This window comes from Lontra canadensis, unplaced genomic scaffold, assembly GCF_010015895.1.
Source record: "Lontra canadensis isolate GAN:19392208 unplaced genomic scaffold, GSC_riverotter_1.0 scaffold83, whole genome shotgun sequence".
In the NCBI taxonomy this organism is placed as follows: domain Eukaryota; kingdom Metazoa; phylum Chordata; class Mammalia; order Carnivora; family Mustelidae; genus Lontra; species Lontra canadensis.
In genome coordinates, this window is record NW_022631077.1 from 2,301,804 (window position 1) to 2,325,593 (window position 23,790).

At 41.3% G+C, this 23,790-nt stretch overlaps 1 long non-coding RNA gene across 1 annotated transcript; it reads right to left on the bottom strand.

The window, feature by feature from the left end:
• Positions 1–1,383: 1,383 nt before the first annotated feature.
• LOC116882354 lies at positions 1,384–7,080 on the bottom strand. Its single transcript, XR_004385634.1, has 3 exons — positions 7,009–7,080; positions 1,589–1,677; positions 1,384–1,501 (listed from the first exon to the last, which is right to left on the bottom strand). It is a non-coding gene; the product is annotated as an uncharacterized LOC116882354 (long non-coding RNA).
• Positions 7,081–23,790: the final 16,710 nt, after the last annotated feature.

Below are 23,790 nucleotides of genomic sequence, written 5' to 3' on the forward strand. Positions count from 1 at the left end.
TTGGGGAGAGAAGTGGGCATAATCAATGGATGTTGTGGTTCTAGGGGTAGGAAGAACATTCCACGGAGAAGGAATACCAACCACATACCCACAGAATGCAGAGAGGGAAGACAGAGCATCCCCCAAGTTGGAGATTAAAAGAAGTTCCTTATGTCTGGGGCAAGGACTCAGGATGGGGTAGGAGCCTGGGCCTGTGAGTTCCGAAAAGCAAGAAAGGACCAGATCATAAAGAGATGTGTTGGCCTTGCTAGGTGGGAAGTGGGGTGAGGCCCCACCCTTCTCGGAATGCATACCCACTTCAGGGTTTCAACCAAAGGTTGGTTGGCATTGCATTGACATTTGAAAAACACCATTCTGGCAGCTGTGTTTAAAATAAGTTAGAGGAAGGTCAGGCAGGACATCTTATTAGTGACCTAACTGGGTAAAAGTAAAAGATCATCCATTAATTAGGATAACAGACTAACCATTTCATGTCAAGTTAACTCCAAAGAAAAACAGTGTTAAGCAAGAGACCTGAAAGTGTCAGATGCACTCAGATCTAAGTGATGCTGATTATTGAAAGAAAGCGTCTGTGAAGAAATGGGGAGGATGACTATTTGGAAAATGAAAACTATGAGAAAAATATTTTTTAAAAAGTACCTATTAGCCACAGGGTGCTTAGGCGGCACAGTCAGTTAAGCGACCAACTTTTGGTTTCAGCTTAGGTCATGGTCTCAGGGTCATTAGATTGAGCCCCACGTCTGGCTCCATACTCAGCATGGAGTTTGCTGAAGATTCTTTCCCTCTGCCCCTCTCCCACTCCATGTGCAAGCTCTTTCTTTCTCTCTAGAATAATTAAATCCTTCTTTTTTTAAAGTACCTATTGGCCATATTAGAAACTTATCTCAAATTGCACCTGATTGTTGCAAACATATGCAAATTGTCTTTTAGTCAGCAATTGGTGTTAATGAACTAAGGGCATCAATGGTTCATCCTGTGGTCCTATTGTCCTGTGGGAGGTGGAGGATGGGGGATTGCTCTGTGATATGACACTATACCGCACAGCATAGATAAATTGTACATTGGAATTAATCTACAAATTTATCACTTAACTTTTAAATGCTTTTGGTGACTTATATTTTTATCTCTGTTGTAATTTCTCGCAGACACTTGGCACTTCTTTCTCATCAGTAAGATCTGACCAGTAAGTCTTTTCAAATTAAATAGACAGCAAAGTGTCACATATTCCCCCTGGATTCTAGTTCTCATTTCTTTGACAATTTGTTCTGTATTTACGATAAAATAAAGGAAAATGTTCTAATTTAAACCTTTCAAGATTTATGAGAAGCATACTGTCTGCTTGGAGAAGTTGAAATCCAGAGAGTTGGAAAATCAGATGGATTGAAGAGAGTTTTTTATACCTCTTATTTGTACTTTCCAAACTACCTGAAGTTGCCAGCTTGGGTAGAACATCTCGTAACAGGCTTCCTGGTGAGAGTTTTGACACTTCCACTTCTGGTTCCTATTGGAAATACCACAAAATAAGCCTTCTGTGCAGCATTTCAGTAGTTCTCATGCCAATTCAGGAATTACAGAAAGAGAAACTTACCCTCAAACTTCAGAACTTTAAAAGGCTGTAGTTTGAAATTAGTGGTCAAGCTCTAATGGCGCTCCAAAATCCCGGATTTGAAGATAAGTCTAGCAAGAAAGAAAGCTTTTAGTTGAAAGTAACAGCAAACTGGATAAACACAGGCTTACACAGGAGACATCTGCTATTTACTTAAAATCAAAATCAGGAGGGTAAATCTTCCAGAGCTGGGCCAGCCACTCCGCAACATTGAAGTTAATCACTATTTCCTATCAGCTTCAACATCTCAAGATTTTTCTGGGACTGACCATGAATTTGTTGTTCAATTCAGAACACTTTTGAGTATGAAAAGGGCATTATCAAAAATTATACTGGGCCAGCAGGATTCACCTGAGATTGTCTCAGGCAAATGAGTACGTATAGTTACACAATTTTTTTTTCTCATGCTGTTGCCTCATTGTCTCAAAATGGCTGTCACAGTTCCAAATACTATTCCTATCACCACAGACAAGGGCAAGAAGCAAGGTGAAGAGAACATGATAGCAAGCTGACTTTCCAGGACTGCCCCTTTATCAGAAAGAAACTGTTTTCTCAGAAGCCCTCATAAGATATCTATCTACATCTCATTGCCACCATTAGCTGCAAGAAAAGCTGAGAACTTGTGTTAGCCAAATAGAATCAGTCATGATAAGTTTGGAATACTAAGAGCTTAACACCTGGGGCAGGGCCCAACAAACAAAAATGGGGCTGTTAACAGGGAATAAGGGAGATGATATGGTCCATGACTAACTGGGAAGGCCTCAGCCAATGTCAACTTCCACCCTTTTAAAACAGGGAAATTGTTACGACGTTGGTATTTGAACATAACTTTATGTCAGAGTTTCTAGATTACACAAATATTCAGGTTCTCCTGTACAGCTTTGTATACGTCAAGTTTATATTTTCTACCCTCCCTTGCATTTAGATATGTCCATATGGCTGAATTCTGATATAATCTGTGCCATTTTGGGGGAAGCCTCAAAAAACCCTCTAAGGGCAATTCTCCCTCTCTCTTTCCATTCACTAACAGGAGGGAGACAACTCTGGGAAGGATCATAGAGGAAGGTGAAGCCTTGGGGCAGAAGAGCTTGGGTTTCGTAATGATGATACATGATGAGCAGGGCTCTTTCCACTGAAGGGGCAGTGACATGCTAAATCACAAAAATACTGAGGTGGACTGTTAACATTGGTTGGTCTGTCCCAGAGAATACTGTCCATTTTTGCAATATTTCTTATCAGCTGGATTAATTCACTTGCCTGACTCAGGTGGGAAAAACCACTCCACTCTAACATCCTTAGGTGGTAGCACAGAGCTTGGCACAGAGTAGGTCCTCATTACACGGGTATAAATGATTAAAAGGAAAACCCTACCAGAGAACCAAATGGGCTCTTCCATCTGGTATCTCCAAATGCAAACCGAAAATAGAGGAAACAGTCTTCACATCCTATTCTGTGTCTGCAGATAAAGGAAGTTCTTGATAATAAAACACAAAATCATTTTTCACTTTTGTTTTTCAAAATCAGTGTCTCCCTCACTAACTGTCCCTCATGACCAGGCTGGTCCTCATAGGCAAATCAACGTGGCTTTTCTTCACTGGCCATCACCGGCCACTCGAAGGGGCTGCTAGTATCCATCCTGTCTTCACTGTCAAGTTAAAACACATGTGAGACTGGAAGCTGCCATGGGTGAGAGGCATCTAATCTATGTCTGTCATCAGTCATGTTGTGACCTCTCTAAGCGAAGAGCTACATACTCTCTCAAGTCCTTTCCTGTGGGTTCCTTCTTGTGGCCCCAAAGGAAGCAGGGTCACAGATCTGGCTGGGAGCACAGGGCAGGGAGGGGGGTGAGGTAGGGGTGTGGTGTGACCCTGACTCCGCTGACAACCACTGTGAGGACTTCAGTGGCCAGGGGCTTATTTGGGAGCCACTACCAGGGACTGCTTCTCATTGTAGGAATTTTATTGAGCTCTTTCTTGTGATCTTTTGTTAAGCCAGTTATTAAACAACAATGAACAGTAGTAATAGTAATAATAATAATAAGTAAAATTATGAAATTGGCTTTGGAATAAATTATGTACTATAAAGTACCTTTTTATGTGCCTCACTTGGCCTGTGTCACTGAAAGCAAATTCAGGGTGACAAGCAGTAACAAGCGTGCATGTGTCAAAGTTAACAGCATCGGGCTGGGGTCAGAACGTCAACTTTAACCTTCACCAGCCAGGAGGCTTTGGACCCAAGTTTGTCCTCTTATTTTCCATATCTTAAAACATCACGGACAATAAACAAGGTTTTAGGGTTTTGTTGGGAAGAGAACATAAGATAAGAGCTTGGCTGGTAATACCTGTCATACACTGCAGACACAGCGCTGTGGGAACCCGGGCAGTCAGATGTCATTCCTCTCCATGAGGATGCTCTTCCTGAGCCACTGAGCACCTGGGTGCAGAGCCGGAGGAGTGTGTGTGGGCGGGGGGCATTTAGGCCTCCACATTCCGTGCTAACTTTATGCTCCTAGCAGAGAGACTTATGTTTCCCTACTGCATCCTGGCTGTATGTTAGATTCTCTGGGGTCAAGTGCCACTCACGAAGGTGCTATTTCATTGTACTGAGTAGCACTTACAAGGCCGGCCTATCTTTAACATAGTGCCGTGATGCTGAACCCTTGGCAAAGGGCACAGAGACAGGAGGCAACTGTGGTGCTTTCTCCTTTTCTTAAAAGATCTTAAAAATGAATGGCAATATCAAAAGATGGAGTTCTAACCACCAGGCACAAGTCCAAGTTACCCCTGGTGCATGATATTTCCAGTGCTGTAAGAGCCAAAGCTGAGACTCCGAGGCAGAAACCAAGTAGTTACGGGCTATGGAACCTGGGGCCCCGCATCTCCTGGTGCTCAGGGCTCATCCTGAGCGCGAGGGCAGGTGCACCATAAACTACACCAGCAGTGCCTTGTGAAGCCTCTTTTCCATAGTACCCTGCAAGCAGTTGGGGATGCCCTGGATGCCCTTAAATCTGGACATGGATCTGTCTCTTAGCATTGCTGATCACCGCGCAGCAGCTGCGTGAACATTACCTCTACCCAAGTGGCAAGAATCTTTTGAAAAATCTGCACCAGCGCCAATGCTTGAAAAAGAAAGCACCCAAGGCTTCTCATTCGCAGTGGCTCTAGCAAAATGGGTGTCCTAAAGACAGCATGCACCTCTATCCAGGATCTGAAAAGCCATCACAGAGGATTTCCTAGAAGTACTGAGTGTTGGTTGACTTTGTGTTCCATGGCATACAGCCCCCCATCCCTTCCCCTGCCTTCAACTCTAGCTAGCCATTTTCCTAAATCTGCAGCCCAGGGACTTGGGTTGTCCCATTGCAAAATTCAGGCAGAAAATGCCAGAGGCTGAGTTGACATAAGCTTGGCCCACTAAGAAAATTAATAATGAATTTATGTGATCAAGTAATTAAATAAATAGAAGTTACATTGAAAGCCTGTTAGATTTTCCAGTCCAGTTATTGCATTCAAAGTTAAAATTATCAGATTCAAGGTGAGACATCTTACTATTTTTAACTGGTGATATTTAGCTTCCTCTCCAATCAAAAACCTCAATTATAAGCTGTTTTAACATATAACATGTGTGGGGCCTCTCTGTTCCACCAGAAGCAAATGTATGAGGCATTTTTCTTTCTTCTTCTTCTTCTTCTTCTTCTTCTTCTTCTTCTTCTTCTTCTTCTTCTTCTAGTGAATAGGGAGCCACACTGTGCTTTGCATGTTATTTTATTTTGTTCTTTAGGATTTAGTAGATATGGGGATGTATTATTATCTCATTTAATTCTCATAATAGCCTACTGTTTACTAGCCCCATCTTTCAAAGGAGGAACTTGAGGCCCAAAGAAGTTAAGTAACTTGCCCAAGGTCACACAGTAAGCTCAGAGCTGTGATTTTCCTGCAGGAATCTGGCTCCAGGGTGTGTAAGTTCCAACCACAGCTGCCCTTTGCAGTAAACCCTGCAGGAACCCTCACCACTGCCTCAGAAAGGATATGTTTCTTCCTTGCCCTTCTCGTTTCCTTCAGCATCTGAGGGCCAGAGACTGCTTTTGATAAATGTTGGCTGAGTAAATAAAGGTAGCAGTATTATTATTTTAAGTTTACAAGAAAAAATGGCAGCTCTGAGAAGCTAAGTAAGGCAGAGCAGAACCACTCAGGATTCAAAGTCGAGTCTGTCTGCTCTTAAAAACCATGGCATTGGCCATTCTCACAGTGCACTTAATCGCTCTGTACCTTCACTATGGAATTCTTATAAAGTGCATTATAATTTATGTACTTGTGAGCCATTCTCCTCAATTCCTCCGAGAACTTTTTCTAGGGGGAGGGTGGGGAGATGCGGTTGGCCAGCAGAGTCATTTTGCTCTTGGCATTCTGGTACCCCAGATTTGCAACAGAGAGCACTGGCAGAGGTCTGTTAAAGATGTTGTAATATAAATGAGAGCACAATGAGTGACTTAAACAACAATGCTTTTGGGCGCCAGGTTGGCTCAGTTGTTAAGCAATTGCCTTTGGCTCAAATCTTGATCCTGGAGTTCTGGGATCCAGTCTCCTATTTGGGGTCCAGCTCCGTGGGGACTCTGCTTCTCCCTCTGACCTTCCCCCTCCTCATGCTTTCTCTAGTGCGTGTGCACTCTCTCTCTCAAATAAATAAGTAAAATCTTAAAAAAAAAAAAAAAAAAAAGTTAAAAAAAACCACAATGCCTTTCAAACATTTTCTTTGCTTTTTTACAAAGGGCTACAGTCAGCGATGAGGTCATTTTTATTCTATCACTTGAACTTTTGCTTGAGAAAAACATTAACAAGCATCTCCTTCCAGAAATCTTGCAATTTGTTTAGTCATGGGGACCCTGCGGCCATCTGCTATTCAGCTGCCCGAGTTGTTTATTCATACTTTTGCCCATTCATCTGTTTCATGTTTCCTTTTGTCCATTTCTCACTTAAGATAAACAGAAACCTGTCAGCGTGTGACGAAAGCCAAGCCCCAGACTGTGTGTAATGAGAATACGCTATTTGTCAGGGGAGGGAGGAGCAGAAGGGGAAGGAAGAAAACCCACTTGCTGGTTCTTAAAAGTCAGAAGATCATTTTAAATTTCTCATTATGTCTTCCTCTTGTAGCTGACCTTCGCCATGCCCTTTGGATTACAAAAAAAGGAGGAGTGTGACATGGAGTCGTTCCAGCCATGCAGAACTTGCAACACAATTACTCCTTTTCTTATCATTTAAGGAATTTCTGGTTATTTCACCTGGGCAGAAAGTCTGCTTTTCCATCTCAGACAACATGTTTGTAGAAATGCACAGGTTTTGCAAGAAAAGAGATACCATTCTCTTAGAAACTCAGAAATGCAAGGGAAGATATTATTAATTCCTCACCTTCCATTTCTCATCACTTTGAATCGATCCCTTCCAATTATGTGTCATAAGTGACAGAATGCCCGAACCAAACCGGCTTACCCAAAATGAAATTAATTATCCCTCATACCTGCAAAGTCCCAAGGTGGGACTGATCTCACAAAAGACTTGAGCAGGACTTACATGAAATTGCTAGGGCCTGATTTCTTCTGTCATTCATCCCTGTGCCCTGTGTTGTGCAGGGAGTGGGTGTGGGTCTCCTTGTCCTGTACTTCATACAGTGGCCAAGTGGAGATGTGAGTTTCAGTGACACGTTCCCAGGGACATACTGCAAAGGAAAAGTATTTACCCTTTTCGGTTCCAGAAACTTCAGCAGATATCTCCTCATCATTCACTGACTTTGATGGTGACATACCCATTCTCCAACCCACCACTGAGGCCAGGGGAATCCAAGGCACTGACTGGCCAGGATGCAATCCTTGACAACTCTGAACCTTGGGTCGGAGGATGGAGAGGTGAGTTTACCCTACTGGATCTCTGTAGGAGATTCCCAGAGATAATCTGTAGCTACTGACCCCAGAAGGGCAAACAGACAACAAACAAAAGATCCAGATGGTTAACTTAGTAATGGTACCTGCATACTATGGGAAATTACTCAGTCATAGATTTTTTAATATGATAACATGAAAATCAAATAAGATGCATCTGATGACCTAATTATGTAAGAATCAATACATTTCAATATTAATGTAAACAATTACTAATATTAAACATATTAATATCTTAATATAAAATAACTGGAGGAGATGTGATAGGGAGTTAGTTACCTTGTGGTATCCACTCTCTCCTTTGCTCTTCTTCCTTGGGAAAAACAAAACAAAAAACAAAAACGGAAACAAGCAGAGAGAACACTGTATTTATTTTCACACATGCTTGAGAACTTGGAAAGAGAGAAACATCAGTTAAGAGGACTGTAACAAACCAGCTAAAGGAGAAGCCATTTACTCATCTCTACCAGATATGACCACTAAGGAATACAGCCTAGTTTCTAGAACTCATCTTTTAAGAGAAACTAAGAATGAGATTTTTATGTGGATTCTCCTACTTTTTATACTAATGGCTACTGACTCGGTCAGGCTGTAAAGAAAGCCATTCCTCTGTTAGGACTTCTAGCTCCTTTGACCATAAGAGTAACAGGCTGAATATGCAAAAAGATAAAAGGAAATACCTACCTCTATACCAATATCTACTTTACAATGAGAGGATTGATCAATGTAGTTAGACCTACTCTACACAAACTACAAAGAAAAGAGATGCTATTAATATCATCTTAAAGTCATTATCCTCTATTGAACCTTACTTCACACAACCTCTAGGAAGATAGTCTAAGATACTTACAACTTTCTCTAAAATCAGTCAAATTCCCTCCCAGTGAGTTCCTTCTTGGGCCTCAAACAGGATCAAATCAGTACCTAAACCACTGGGATGATTTTCAAATGTCTTTATGGGGGCCACATAGGGGATATTGATTTCTTAAGTTAAAATGTAGCCCCCTCAGCTCAATTCCCGGGACCTATGTTAATCCCCTAGTTCAACAAGTGTGGTTGGAGTTGAAATTGCTATATTTTCCAGAGCTCCAGATGTATGAGAAGAACAACTCAGAGATTCTAGCAGAATGGAAAGCCCACCTATCTGTTTTGGGCAGTCTATCAAGTGGGCCATCTTAGTCTTAAGGAACTTTCTTCATGCAATTGTTTAAAATTATGAAGTCATTAGTTACCTGATAAAGTTCCATACTTTCACTGAAGTTCCAGGTCTAGACTGAAATGTGCTATAGCTTTTGGGACTAGTGGGTATGGCTGGTGCCTTGAAACAGTTTGTACAGCTAATAAGGAGTGTCTCATATTACACAGGTGGCTGGGCTCAGGTGGACAGAGATTCATTTTGTGTTACATGCCTGCACAGCTCTGGATCCTCAAGCATGAGATGAAGTGTGGGTACCTCCCCTCAGGAGGTCCATAATATGGCAGCACCTCAGAAAGTAATATTCCTTCTTCTCAGCAAACATCCCAACTATCAGCTGGCCCAGCGTCCCTCCTATGAAACCACCTTCTCCCAGAAGCTAGGAGATCCACTGAGAAGAAAGACCCAGACCACTGGAGCTTCAGTAGGCTCCCTGATATTTTGGGAATTCTGACAGAGTTCTAGAAAGAGTTCCCATTTTAACATTTACGTGAGGAGGACAGATGGCTAGAGAATATCATTCTTCAGAGTTGGGCACCTAGGAAGACTCTACTTCTTTGCTGTCAGTGAGCTAGCTTGTGGGAGAAATAAGCTCAGATCTGTTGGCCCTCAGAAAACAAAAGGCTTGTGACTGAATGTATTCACCTTGTTTATTTGGTCATTTTTTTCACGGTCCATTTATCTAACAAATATCCGTGGAGCAGCCATGTGTGCCTCTGGAAATCCTCTCCACTGCTTTAAAGGAGGTTCTTCTGTTTTGCTTCTCTTGCCCTTTTCTGTCCCTTCTTGTACTTCCTCTTTACCTTGCCTTATTTGTCACTTCAGTGTTGGGGTGGCCTCTGTTGTAGCTACATAACTCCCTTTTAATGATATTTATAATTTAATTTTATATTTATATAAAATTATATATATAATTTAATTTTATAATTAATTAAAAATTTAATGATATTTATAATTTCTATTTTATTTAGTGTCCATGTCTCATTTCTTTTATTGCAATGAATATTCTTGGAGGTCAGTGCCTATGTGCTTCATTCTTTTTTTTCTATTTTTCTTTTTCTTTTTTTTCTTAATTATTTTTATTAAAATATAATGTGTTATTTGCCCCAGGGGTGCAGGTCTGTGAAATCGTCAGGCTTACACATTTCACAGCACTCATCATATCATGTACCCTCCCCAATGTCCATAACCCAGCCACCCTATTCCTAACCACCCCCCCAGCAACTCTGTTTGTTTTATGAGATTAAGAGTCTCTTATGGTTTGTCTCCTTCCCGATCCCATCTTGTTTCATTTTTTTCCTTCCCTACCCCCTAGGCCCCCCCACCCTGACTCTCAAATTCCTCATATCAGGGAGATCATATGATAATTGTCTTTCTCTGATTGATTTATTTTGCTCAGCATAATACCCTCTATGCAGCCATCAAAAGAAATGAAATCTGGGCATCTGGGTGGCTCAGTGGGTTAAGCCGCTGCCTTCGGCTCAGGTCATGATCTCAGGGTCCTGGGATCAAGTCCCACATAGGGCTCTCTGCTCAGCAGGGAGACTGCTTCCCTCTCTCTCTCTCTCTCTCTCTCTGCCTGCCTCTCTGCCTACTTGTGATCTATCTCTGTCAAATAAATAAATAAAATTAAAAAAAAAAGAAATGAAATCTTGCCATTTGCAATGACATGGATGGAACTAGAGGGTATCTGCTTCATTCTTATATTTCCAAAGCCCATGGCAGAGTGCTATTGTTGTGAAAGCAGGACAGGATTAAATCCAAAGCCGGCTGTCTGTTTTGTATAACAAATGGTCACCTTTAATCCTTTCTCCTGCTACTGTCCTCAATCTAAAATTATTGAGAAAATAAGGTTTCAGTTATGTGGTAGACAAAAACCAGAGTTGGATTATATTTATATTCATATTCATATTTTATTAGATTACTATAGCCATGTACAGCAAACAAAATTCCATAATGCCAAGCCACCTGGTCAAGCTGCTAGGGAGACCAGGGCACTCAAATGGGAATAATGATAATTATGACACTCACAATGACTGTGGATATTGTCAACTCTTATCCCTTAGGAAGTGGTCACTACTAGCTACATAATATACTGAATTACATGTATTATCTAACTTGATCCTCACAACAACTTTTTACCATAAATACCATAAGGTCAACTGAAAAAAAGAAAAAAGGAAACTCAGGAAAAATCAACAACTTACTCTTACCCATGGTTATATAATTAATGAAGGCACACAGCCACATCAAATCCTATCAACAATACTCTTGCCCTTCTCCCCCTGTGATAGAACCACTCAATGAGTGTTGAATCAATTTAAACACAGAATTCCTCTAGGAATGTCTCTACATGATACATTCCGGGTTCTGTCAGGAACATCCAGGGGCACAGCACTTAGGACCCAGCTACTGCTGACTTCATGGAACCTGGAGCTCTAGTATAGGATGGTAACTGGGGCTGGGACTCCCGCTGGGAAATCTAGGGAGCTCATCTAGTTCAATGATGTCATGTTGCCATCAAACCATGTTATACTTTAAGTCTTTATTCGGGATACCAGAGTCTGGCATTCACCATGAGATCTCACTATAGAAACTATTTGTTGAATATTTAAGTTCCTAAAATAGTCTCAGGGTTATTCTTGGCATTTGAGTGTATGGTGGTGAACAAAACGAACACATTCTGTTGTTCACTACTTTCATCCCAACACTAGACTACAGCCTAGAAGATTCTAACTGCTCATTAAACACTTGTTGTATGAGGAATGAATGCATGAATAAATGGATTTCTGCTTTAGCTCCATGACTTAACATCTTCCCCTTCTTACCCGTGTAGCTCATGTCCTCAGATCCCAAATTTTGGTAAATAAATTTTTCTTCCAGGGCCAACATTCCTGCAGCTCTTCTCATCCCCACCCCCTTCTTTGACCAGCCCAATGGTTGGCTTAATTTTTATTTTTCAGTTCCTGCTAGAGGGTGCCAACCAGTGTTAAGTGATTGTACCAGTCAGCTTAGGCTAAGTTATGCTGTGGTAACAGCTGACCCCAGTATCTCAGTGTTTAGGAAAACAAAGATAAGTTTATTTTTCATTCACATGAATGGCTGCTCATCAGGTATAGCTTTACTCCAGAAGCAGCATATCTGAGATACATTAATATCAGTTCTATAGCAAAGGGAGACGACAGAGTCACCAAATATCTTTTAGAGCTTCTGCCTGAAAGAGATGTTCATCACTTTCATACCCATTCATCAGCCAAAACAATTCGTGTGACCAAACCTCAATTCAAGGTTTAGATCAGTACAGTCTTTCCACAGAAAGGGGTACCATGAGTCATGTGACCAAGCCTAATGTCAGGGAGACAAGGACTTGTAACTCTTCCACATGAGGGTCAGTGAATCAAGCCATGTCAAACTGGCCCTTGCCACCTGGAAACCTACCTGGATATTCTACCCCTAAGTTACTGGAAACCTGACTAGATTAGAAATTAAAGTGGTCTTTGAAAGCCTCTTTGATTGAAGAAGGGATGTAGTAGTGTCTGAGATACTGTGGAAACTACTGATCACACAGGATATTCCAAGAGCATTGTCTTATCATCTAAAGCTTGAAACTGATGACCTTCAGACTTCTTTCAACGCCAGGTTCTGTGTAAAAGAAAAAAGGCCCGAAAGTCTTTGGAGAACACTCAACAGTAGAGGTCACTTTTACTTTGTGGCCATGATTTTAACATCCTTTAAAGGATAAATATAAAATATGAGAAGAGGATAAATCGAGGACATTCAGGACTATTCTGAAGCCAGAAGAAGCACAGCATCCATGTTAAACAGTTTGTTACTGTCTTCATATCGGAAAACTCCCTGGTAATGGTTGCTCTTTGTGACTATGTCATTCTCAGCAGCAAAACAACACACAAGACCAGCAGCCTCCATCTCCTTATTTATTAATTAGGATTGCCCTCTGCTCTGCTGCTGGTTTAAAACCTTGACGTTTTCAACATTGTCCCTCTCTTTTAAGGTTTACCTCACTGCTACTAAAACATGGCTATCTGGTCATTTTAAAATCTAAAATATGGCTTTAATATGGAGTTTTGGTGGCTTTCTGTTTCTGTGGTGTAGAAAATTGGAATTTAAGCCATTCCAAACCAATGGATAAAAGGTATATAAAGACAAAAGAGGATGAATAGAGAGGTTCATAGAGATAGCTAAAAGTTGAAGCAAGTCAGTGAAGAGGGTTAGGTTACTGTGTTTGTCCTGGCATCATTTTTATGAAGAATTCCAGAAATCTCTATCTTTCATTAAAATGAGATCTAACTCCAGCTTGTGTCCCTCTTGCCAGCTTCATGGATCACTGAGAGCCAAGTTTGGCATCCTCAGACAAAGGTGTGATACCATATCGGGAGGTTGTAGGCATGGCTGGCAGAGAAGGGTCCCATGTCTGCCAACCTATCAGGCTTTGAACAGAGCTCATCGCACTGTGACTGAAGCAGCCTGGCTTCAGCGTGCCAGCAGGAGCAACAACTGTGCGCCATCGGGTGTGAAGAGATTACTTATTAGGTCAACCTTGTGCCATGGTTCAATCAGAAAAAAACTGGGAGTGTGGAACTTGCTTGAGTTGGACAGTACAGTTTCAGAAACAGGTACAACTTTTTGTAAGAAATGTTTCAAATGACCTCCTCATGCCCTATCCAATTTGACTACAAATCAAATTCCTGCTTTAGATTTGCTCATGTTCAAACTTCCCAGAAAATATTCAGTCAAATGTCTATTGACATCACGTGAAAGATGATCATAAACTGACTTTGAAACTCTAACATAGCACACCTGAAATCCACAAATGAATTTCATTCCTTTCAAAGTAGCTGCCATCATTCTACTTACTTAAAATGCTGCCCTCTGTAATACTAGACAAAGGGTCTCATTTACTGGGTCACAACCAGAAAATGGGGAATAGTTAAAAACTCTTTAAGCTTTGTATGGCTAATAAGGCATAGAGGCTTTCTCCATTTTCTTATACCAGCCATGTCCCATTTTGATGCATAAGATAAACTCACTGAAGAATGATCTTAGCCCGGGGCACCTGGGTGGCTCAGTTGGCTAAGTGTCTGCCTTGGGCTCAGGTCATGATCCCAGAGTCCTGGGATCCAGTCCAGGCTTTCTTCTCCGCAGGCAGCCTGCTTCTCCCTCTCCCTCTGCCACCCCCCTTGATTGTGCTTTCCCTCTCTCAAATAAATAAAATCTAAAAAAAAAAAAAAAAAAAAAAAAAAAGAATGATCTCAGCCCCATAACTAATTCTCATGTTAGAAAAGAATTGCACAAGTTTGTGGCCACATCTTATTTTTCTACCCTAAGTTTTCTTACCCAGTTGATCTATTTCATTCATTCTTTTGCTCATTCATTAGGTAAATCTTTATTGAGGCTGTATGTTGTGCGAGGAAAGGTGCTACATGGCTCCTTACTTACAGAACTTACCTCCAGGTGAGGGCAAACAAGAAAATTGATCATAGAACAGGAAGAAGGAGTCAACTGTTAGTCAGTCTGATAGATGGAGGCAATAAATGTAGCTGGATGGGAAGTTTTCTAGGAGTAGAAATGTCTTGTCCAAAAGGCACAAATAAAACAATAGCTGACAGGTCAGTATCGGGCAGAGGAGAGAAGACGGAGCATTGAGCAGAGGCAGTAACATGGGCAAAGGTCAGACATGGCAAGGTTTGGCCTGGTAGGGAATTTAAAAGCCTCTGGAGTGTAAGTAAGGTACATGGGGAGACAGCAAAGGACAGTGTTGGCCTCAAAATGAAGTGTTTGCAAAAACCAAATCTACTCTCCAAAGCCTACTTCTTCCCCTCTTACCTATCCATTTGATTCTTGGCTAATGCCATTTCTTGCTTAGAATCCTACTCCTGCCTTCCAACTTCTCTCTCTCCTACTGCACCTCTTTTTTCCCTAACACCCATTCTCCTCCGTATCTAGAGGATTCTTGTTAAAATCTACTCGATGATGAAGTTCCCTGCAAAAAGTCCTGCACTGACTCTCAGCCTTTAAGACAATATGCAAATAGTTAAGTGTGGCTGAGGAACATCTTGATTTACCTCTCTAAATCAGTTTCCCAAAGCCTCGTCTGTATGATACCAGTTCCTAGGGAGTTAATAAGGAACATTCAAGGAGAAAAATAAATTTTAAGGTAAAACAAATTTGGAGAACACTAGGGAAAAGCTACAGATTTCCTTAGCACAGTCCTTGACATAAAAATATGTTCTCAAATCTCTAAGAAAGGAATACGTCGAGGCACCTGGGTGGCTCAGTGGGTTAAAGCCTCTGCCTTCAGCTCAGGTCATGATCCCAGGGTCCTGGAATTGAGCCCCGCATTGGGCTCTCTGCTCAGCAGGGAGCCTGCTTCCACCTCTCTCTCTGCCTGCCTCTCTGCCTACTTGTGATCTCTATCAAATAAATAAATAAAATCCTAAAAAAAAAAAAAAAGAAAAGAATATGTCATTTGGTGCTTCTCTACTTTGGGAACCTTGACTTGTGTAATCCTGACTTGTGTAGAGAGTTCCTGTGCAAGTGTACACACACACACACACACACACACACACGCATGCACACACAAACCTTGAGATTATCTCTTGGTGCTGCCCATATCCTGGTAGGCAGAATAATGTCTCCCAGTGATGCTCAACGTTATTATCCCCAAAACAAAAAGAACTTTGCAGATGTGATTCAGTTAAGGACCTCGAGGATGGGAGACTATTATGGATTATGCGGGGGTGGGAAGTGGCAATTTGATGACAAGAGCACTTGAAGTAGAAAGCTGTCTCAGCCTGGAGGAAGAAGAGGAAGGCAAGTTGGGAACTCTGAGAGATTCCAAGCATGGGAAGGATTTGATGTTCCATTGCTGGTTCTGAGATGTAGGGAATCATGCAGAAGAACCGGAGAGAGCTTTTTAGGAGCTAAAGGTGACCCCTGGCTGACAGCCAGCTAGGAAATGGAGCCCTCGGTCTTACACAGAAGAAGCAGGATGCTGCTAACAACCTGACTAAGCTTGGAAGTGGCCTCCTCCCCAGAGCCCCCAGAAAGAAGCTCGACCCAGCCAATTTTTAATATCATCCCTGTGAGACTCTTAACTAGCGCACACAGCTGAGGCACACTGACCTGACTGACAGAGCTGGGAGATAGGAAATTGGCCTGGTTGGAAAATGTTGTTTGAGGTAATCTGTTATGGCAGCAATAAAAAACGACTCTGCGTTCATCTCTCATCACTGCCTGCTTATGCTCTGCACACCATTCATATTGCCCTGCCTATGATCCCTAGAAACAGATGTTCTCTCAAGTGTCTTGCGTTGGATCACTATGCCTGGAATGCTCTTTCTTTTACTTCTCTTCTTTCCAAGACACAGCCACTAATCCTCACTTCTTACCCTGCCTGCTCACCAAGGCATGACTGCTAACTCCATTAAGTCTTGGTCAAAGTAAGCTTCATCTGCTCCGGCATCCCTGGCCTTTCCCATGTGATCCTATCATTCCACGTCCACATGTCTGTTTCTTCTAGAAGGCCTTGAGAACAAGTTGTTAAATTAATTTAAAAAGGAGGCCATAATACCGACGTGGCTCTAATGCCCAGGCAGCCTAGGTAAGCAAGCCCAAGTCTAAGTCTGTAAATACCTCAAGGCCACAAAATGAAAACCTTAAGGACAATCACAATTCTGGATTGTTGCTGCCTGAATTGAATTGGTTTTTGTTCAAATAAATTCTTACAACTGATAATATGAATATGCTTCAGTTTATCTTTTAACAAAGGGCAATATTTTATCTATCTTTTCATTTCTAGCATCAGTCCAGCATAGACGAGGTGATCAGCAAATGTGTAGAACTGATGACTCTCCATAAAGATAACTAGTTAACAGCTTACATTATGAGGTTGAGCCTCAAAAATAAATGTGGTCTGGAAACAGAGATCTGGAGCCCCTCAATACAGAGGTCTCCTTTGAAGAGCATTGGTGGCCCAGCTCACCCAAACACAGAGGAGGAGGGTAATATTTTTGAATTTTTGAAAAATATTTTCCAAAGTATTTTTTAGTCCCTGCAAATTTTGTTGCCCTAAGATTCTTTTCTCATTAAATGAAGTTCAACCATTTCTTCAAGGAGAGGGGCAACAGAACCTAGAGGAAAGTGCCCTTACTTGGCTCTGAGTTGATTATTAGACTTTATCTGGTTCACAGAGAGGTAAGAGAACTGAAATCAGGGCTCTATAGAGAGGGAAAGGGATTTTCTAAACTCCAGAAGCTTTCCATATCAAGAGCAGAGCTTTCAGTCTGAGCATTTAGTTTTAACATAAGCCACTGAGAGGCTGGTATAGAGACATTTTGGTAACTTGTTTCATATCTAAAAAAGAAGGGAGTTCAGCCCAGGTGCGGTGACCGCCAAACCCATACTTTCTTCCATTATCTCACATTGTCTTGAAAGAATGTATTGCTTCTGGGAGTAATGATTTCCCTTTCATTGGCCACATGCAAATGGAGCCTTAGTGGCCTCTTGGCAGAGTGATGGAGGGAAGATTTGACCAGGAACAAGCAGCTCTCCAGGTGAAGCTTCAAGTGAAGTCCAACCCTTAGATTCTACAGTGCTAGGAGAATGTTGGTTTCCTTATTTTAAAATGAGCTCCAGGCATGCCTGGGTAGCTGAATCTGGTAAGCGTCCCATTCTTGATTTTGGCTCAGACCATGGTCTCAGGGTTGTGAGATTAAGTCCCACAATAGGCTCTGTTCTAGACGTGGAGTCTGGTTAAGATTCTTCCCCTCTGCCCCTCCCCTGTCACTTGTGCATGCATGTGCTCTCTCTCAAAATAAATAAAGAAAATAAAAATAAAAAAACAAAAATGAATTCCAATGTTGAAACTGCCTCACATTTAAGTTAAACTGAATTCTGATACACTCTGGATAATTCAATCATCCATTCAACAAACAGGAGAAAGAGACTAGACACAGGAATTGTTTGAAACGAGCAGCAATTTAATCCAAAAGCAATAAATACTTTATGTGATTACTCTTTCCTCAATAAAGAGAATGAAATCTGGGCATACAAATACCATTTACATTGGAATTCTATATAACTACTTAAATAAATTATATATTTATAATTTTTTATATATGTATATTCAATATATTTACATGATGCAATATTCACAATCACCATGAAAAAAGCACATTGAAAAGTAGTATGTGAGGCATAGTTCTGTTTTTAATTTAAAGTCATCTCTCATCCTATAGAATATCAGTAGAAACCTGGGAAGGATACACGCCTACCAGAAAGACTTAGCTAAAGTGGGTGATTTCAGAAAAGTGGAAGTAGAGTAGGAAATGAAGGAATTGTTTTCATTTATACTTATATTCACATATGTAAAACCAAATTGTTGTGTTTTTAGCCATGAGCTCTTGATGTTCTAATTTTTTTTTCTAATAAAAATGCATGTCCACAGCTAGTACAGTTAGTTGGTTTCCAAGTGAAGCAAAAGTGATGCTAAAAGACCCTCACGTTCTAGGGCTGCAGACTCCTTAGGGAGATTCTGGGATCTCTCCCCCACTACCAGGGCCATTTCCAGGACCACAGGTCTCTAATCCCTCCCCACTTTTTTTTTTTTTTTAGATTTTATTTATTTATTTGAGAGAAAGAGGGAGTGTGAGAGAGAATATGAGCAGGAAAAGCAGGAAGAGGGGGAGGACGAGAGGCAGAAGGAGAGGGAGAAGCCGTCTCCCCACTGAGCAGCAAGTTCCACTCAGGGCTGGATCCCAGAACCCTAGGATCATGACTTGAGCTGAAAGCAGACGCTTAACCGAGTCACCCAGGCACCCAGGTCTCCAATCCCTTTTGTGAAAGATGCTCCAAGTTTCACAGGGAGGGGATCCTTGTTCTTAATGGGTCTGTCTTGGGTCTCAGCTCCACAGCTCTGCAAGAGCTCTGCAGGCATAGAACAGGCAATTTCTGTGAAAACAAAAACACAAAGGATGGCAGGCAGGCCCAGGTGCCATCCAGCAGCGGTCCCTGGGACCCCAGGACAGCCAGGGGAATGCAGACTCATGGGAGGGCTATTTTCTGTCTGCCTTGGGTGTGCTCGAGGCACTAGCCAGGAGAGCCTATTTGAATTAAAGAGGACAAGGGCTGAAGGCAACATGCTTAGAGAAAAGGGGAGAGAAGAAGCCAGCTGCTGGTGGAGAGTATAATTCAGTACAGCAGGTGTTGTTTTTTCCCTCTCAGGCAAGACAATCTGGAGGGTGTTCAAACTCAGTAAGGAAACACCATGAAAAAAGCAAACAAAACCAGAAATCACTGAAGGAAGAGTCTACAATGAAGTCAGTCTTTGTAGAGCGCCTGGAGGAACCTACTTGCAGGAAGTTACACTCTGGACTCAGGAGGGAAACAGGGTGCCTGGGTGCTGGAGGGAACATAGGTCAGCAGCAAGGTCGGGGGAAGAAGCCTGGAGAACACGTCATTCTGATCTTCTTGAGCGATGCAGAATTTGACAACTCTGTAGTAATTATCATTACTAACACAAAAAGCTAATTCAAATGACCTCCAGGAAGACAAAGAGACATTTTTCAAAGGACATGCAACATGTAACCATACTGCTCCTGGAAGCTATTAGGTCCTTAAAGATGTTGGTACTTTCTCATAATGAACATGTTCTTGTGTTCAATCCCGGAAAAATACTTGTCAGCATCCAAAAGGCCAGGGGAAAACCCTTAATGGTGCTTTTCTTTAGGCTGGCTGACATTGCTTTCAGCCTGCATTTCTTCTGTGATTTATCTCTGAGACCATGAGGGTTGATCACGGTGACACAGGGAAGTATTCACTGCGGTTATCTGTTGGGGATCATCTGCCAGTAGACAGAATGTGGTGAACTGAGATTTGTCAGAGCATCTGAGCTGACGTTGGCCCGCTATAGACCGCTGAGGGGCCCGGGGTTATTACATGGTTTGTCCTGGGAACTCTGAGCAGGCGTGGAGTTTGTGAATTATTTTCAAAGGTTATGAAGGAAGCTACCAATTTATTCCAGGGCTGTCAGAAAAGCTATCTCATTTCTTTGCCCAAACAATTCTGTTTTCTCTTACAAGTCTTTAAAAAAAAAAAAATTGTAGGGGAAAAGAAGCCTTCCTTCAAACATGTTTTGAAAGTTAAATTCCTTTTTTGTTCCTGTTGTTTTTGAGAGAAAAACAGTGATGGCTCCCCTGACCAAAGTCTATAATTAATTATTCCATAGTGTTTTTGAAATACAGCATACTAAAAATGTTTCTATGGTAAGGAAATCTGGAGTTGTAGGGAGGGAATAGGGAAAATGGGAGAGAAATGCTAAAAAGGGGAGAAGGTTTGTGCCTGTGAAGGCATGCAGGACTAATAACAAGCACGAAGAGGAATAGCAAACCTTGCCTTCGGCGTCCTCCTACCTCCTTCTTTAACACCTGCATCCTGGCACCTGCCTTTCTGGACCTCAGTTCCCTGTGCTATAAGCCTGTGAGCTTCTAACTGGGTGTGCTGGCCCCAGACTGCAAGAGCATCATAGGTCCACCTCCACCTGCTCTGTTACTATTCCCAGATGTACTCTGCCCTTCTAAAGAACATCCTTGAGGCCATATCAGCTCCATTTTGTGAGTCCCTTTTTCACAACACCCTTTCACCCACCTTACAGACAAGAGGCCTACATTTCACCTGTGCCTGTGATTTGCACAAAGAACCTACCCTTAGATCACACCCCAGGGTGGCAGGTCCTCATGATAGAGTCTGGGCTGAGAAAGTAAATGACTCTGTTGCTAGTCTGGTGGCCTCCAAATCTCTCCCTTCAATGAAACAGAAGGAGACTTCGTAATTTTAGATGATCAATCATCAAAAAAAATGTAGTTGATGGTAGAGCACAGAAATTTTTGGCTTATAATCAAAGACTGTGACACTACTCTTAAAACAACTTCTGTGACCTTTTACTTACTGATTTGAACAAGTTTACTTGGCACTTACATCTCCAAAAACAAGAAAATGAAAATAGACTTGATGTGGAACTCTCAGTTGGGATCAGTAATAAGTAATGTTCATGAATATACACAAGAAAAAAATGAGGAAAAATGCTTCCATTTATATAACTAAAATGCATTCCCAATAGCATTCTAATTTTATACTATTTATCAAAACAGGCTTTATTTTTGAGCAACTCCATTTTGAAAGAAAATAATAATCAATCTGTAGGAATTTCAATATTTAGATTGTTATAGTGAGACTTCCATTCAGTCATTTATTCAACAAAGATTTACTGAACATGTGTGATCGCCGCACTCTGTTCTCGATGCTGGTGATACAGCTTGAATTAACCAAACAATATCCCCAATGAAATGAGGGAGAGGCAGACAATAAATAAACAAACAAGAAAATATCTATACACTATGCCAAGAATTAAAACAGGCTAACATGGTAAACATAAACAGGGTGTCTCTTTTAGACAGGTCAGGGAAGTTTTCTTTGAAGAAGATGTTAAGGTCAGATCTGAACTATGAGGAGATGGCCAACTAAAGATAAGGGGAAAGAATGTTCCAGGCAGACAGAACAGCTAATGCTGCTGTGGGCAGATAGCAAGGTAAGTAAATTCGAGATAAGGACACAGAAGATGGCCAAGGTAGGAAGAATGGCAGGTTAACTGGAGGCCAGAGGCAACTCATGGTGAGCATCATATGTCAGGGCAAGGGTTTGGATATTATTCTAACTGAGGTTGGTAACCTTGGAAGCAATTTAAGGATGTAAGTGAATTCATCTAATTTAGAATTATTTTTTAAAAGATCGCTCTGGCTTCTGGCTTCCAGAACCAATTGTGAGAAGACAAGCATTACAATATATAGTTATTAGGGAAGCGGCCAGAGTCTCTGTCCACAGTGGCAAGCAAAAGGTGAGAGTCCATGTACAGATGTGGTATATTTGAGAAATGGGTGGAAGGAAGAGACAGAGATTCTAACTGCTTTATTTTTAAGGAAAGAAATTTGCTAACACAAATTAGCACCTAATTTTCCTTTTCACATGAACTCTTAATATAAAACAGAAGGCTTCACATTGAGTTTTAACTTAAGAAAGGATATTTGGAATTCTCTGTTCAACAGAGAATATAAATACCATCATGGACCCTGACCACGAGGAAGAGAAACTGACTTACCTCATACATATTTTGTCTTTTCCTTGGTTTTGATTATGATGGATTCAACATACTGATTTCATACCGACAGAGTAAAATGCTGGTAGAGTTTTAAAATTCTACAGTAGGAAATATTCACAAATTCAATGATTTAAAGCCATGTGGAGATATTTTAATGAACTCTTCCAGTGGCTTCTTCTGGATTGCCTCCTTCTGAATTGCCTCTGTGTGCCTTTATGGAATACATTTCAAGCCTAAAATCTACTTTCAAGCAAGAGCTGTTCTCGATCTAATATTTTTTAAATGAACTTTTCTGAAAGAATCCCTGTTCCTGGAATATATAGGAGCCCCAATCTCCGTAAAGCAGCAGCTCTGAGAAATTGTCTCCAGTGATCAGCGAGTAATTATTAACACATAAATTAGCAGAGGAAGTGACCACAGTCCGGAAACACTGGTGGAGAGCAAGCCCAAGGCCTCAATACTCGGAGGTCTATGCAAACAGAGAATTTGGCAGGGGCAAGTGGGGAGTGAGGGGGGATAAACATTCATTTCTCTTGCAAATAAAGTTTCATTTTCATGAAATATTCAAAGAGCAGGTCCTCCGGCAGCTGTTAGCTCTAGTGTACTGAACTGGTATCAGCCCAGTGCAAACTCTCCATCGCTGCCTTCAAATTCATTAACTCCACGATGATATGCCTCGATATTCAGCCACGGGTAACACGCACACACTCCTGTTTCACAGAGGTGGAGTCTTTCATTACATGTGGTGCTCTAGTATGCTCTCCCAAATTGCAAGAACTCTTTGACTCACAAAGTGGTGTTCAAGGGCACATGGATGTGGACTAGACAGAGGGAAGGAGCTTTAATGGAGCTCTGGGAAGTAGGGATTCTTTACAAATTTCATTTATTTGTATCTTCTAGGGAAAAGGTGAGAAGATTTTGTTACCCCATCTTATGGGTTAAAAATACTCAGGTTTATGGGCACCTGGATGACTCAGCCGTTAAGCATCTGCCTTCAGCTCAGGTCATGATCTCAGCATCCTGGGATCAAGCCCTGCCTTGGGCTCCCTGCTCAGCAGGAAGCCTGCTTCTCCCTGTTCCTACTCCCCCTGCTTGTGTTCCCTCTCTCGCTCTCTCTCTGTCAAATAAATAAATAAAATCTTAAAAAACAATACTCAGGTTTAAAAAGATTCTCATTTATAACACATTCCTTCTCATCTTAGACTCTCTTTACAAGTGACTCACATATAAATAAAGACTTTGGAGTGGTCCAGCCGGATCGTTCTCCAACCCCCAGTTTACCAAAAAGAAAAATCTTCCTTCTTTTAGCCCTGAGATTTTTATTCCCATTTATTCAGTTAGTTAGTTCAGAATCCAGGTCATGAAAATTTCCCAATTTCCTCCACAACAGAGCCATGTTTCCTTTTATAAACGTGTATTTGTATATTTGTGTATATACTCCTCCAAAGAGCAAACAAACAAACAAACTTCCTTGTTTTCTTCAACTCCTCTGAGGCGGGGCACACCATGCCTTCTCTGGGGTTGCCTAGCCACTTGCCTTCCCTCCCCTTCTCTCAAACTCTTTCCTCTGATTGAAAAGCAAAGATCTGTGTAGAAGATCTTCCAGCTTTGAAGAAAGACTTTAAAGAGCAGTGCTCATATTTATCAGGAATTATCATTTAAGAATGAATAGTTACAGTAATATGAAATGTTAACCTCAAAATTATCTGCCCCCAGTGTTTTCTAGATTCACATTTTTATAAACAGTTGATTAGTTGTATAGCTCCATAAAAAATAATTCATTATACTTGCCCAGTTCTCTATTTAAGAATTCTGCTTGTATTTTATACCAAAATTCATCTACTTAACTTGATTATCTAGAGAGAATTACCTTTTAGAAGTGTAGCAAA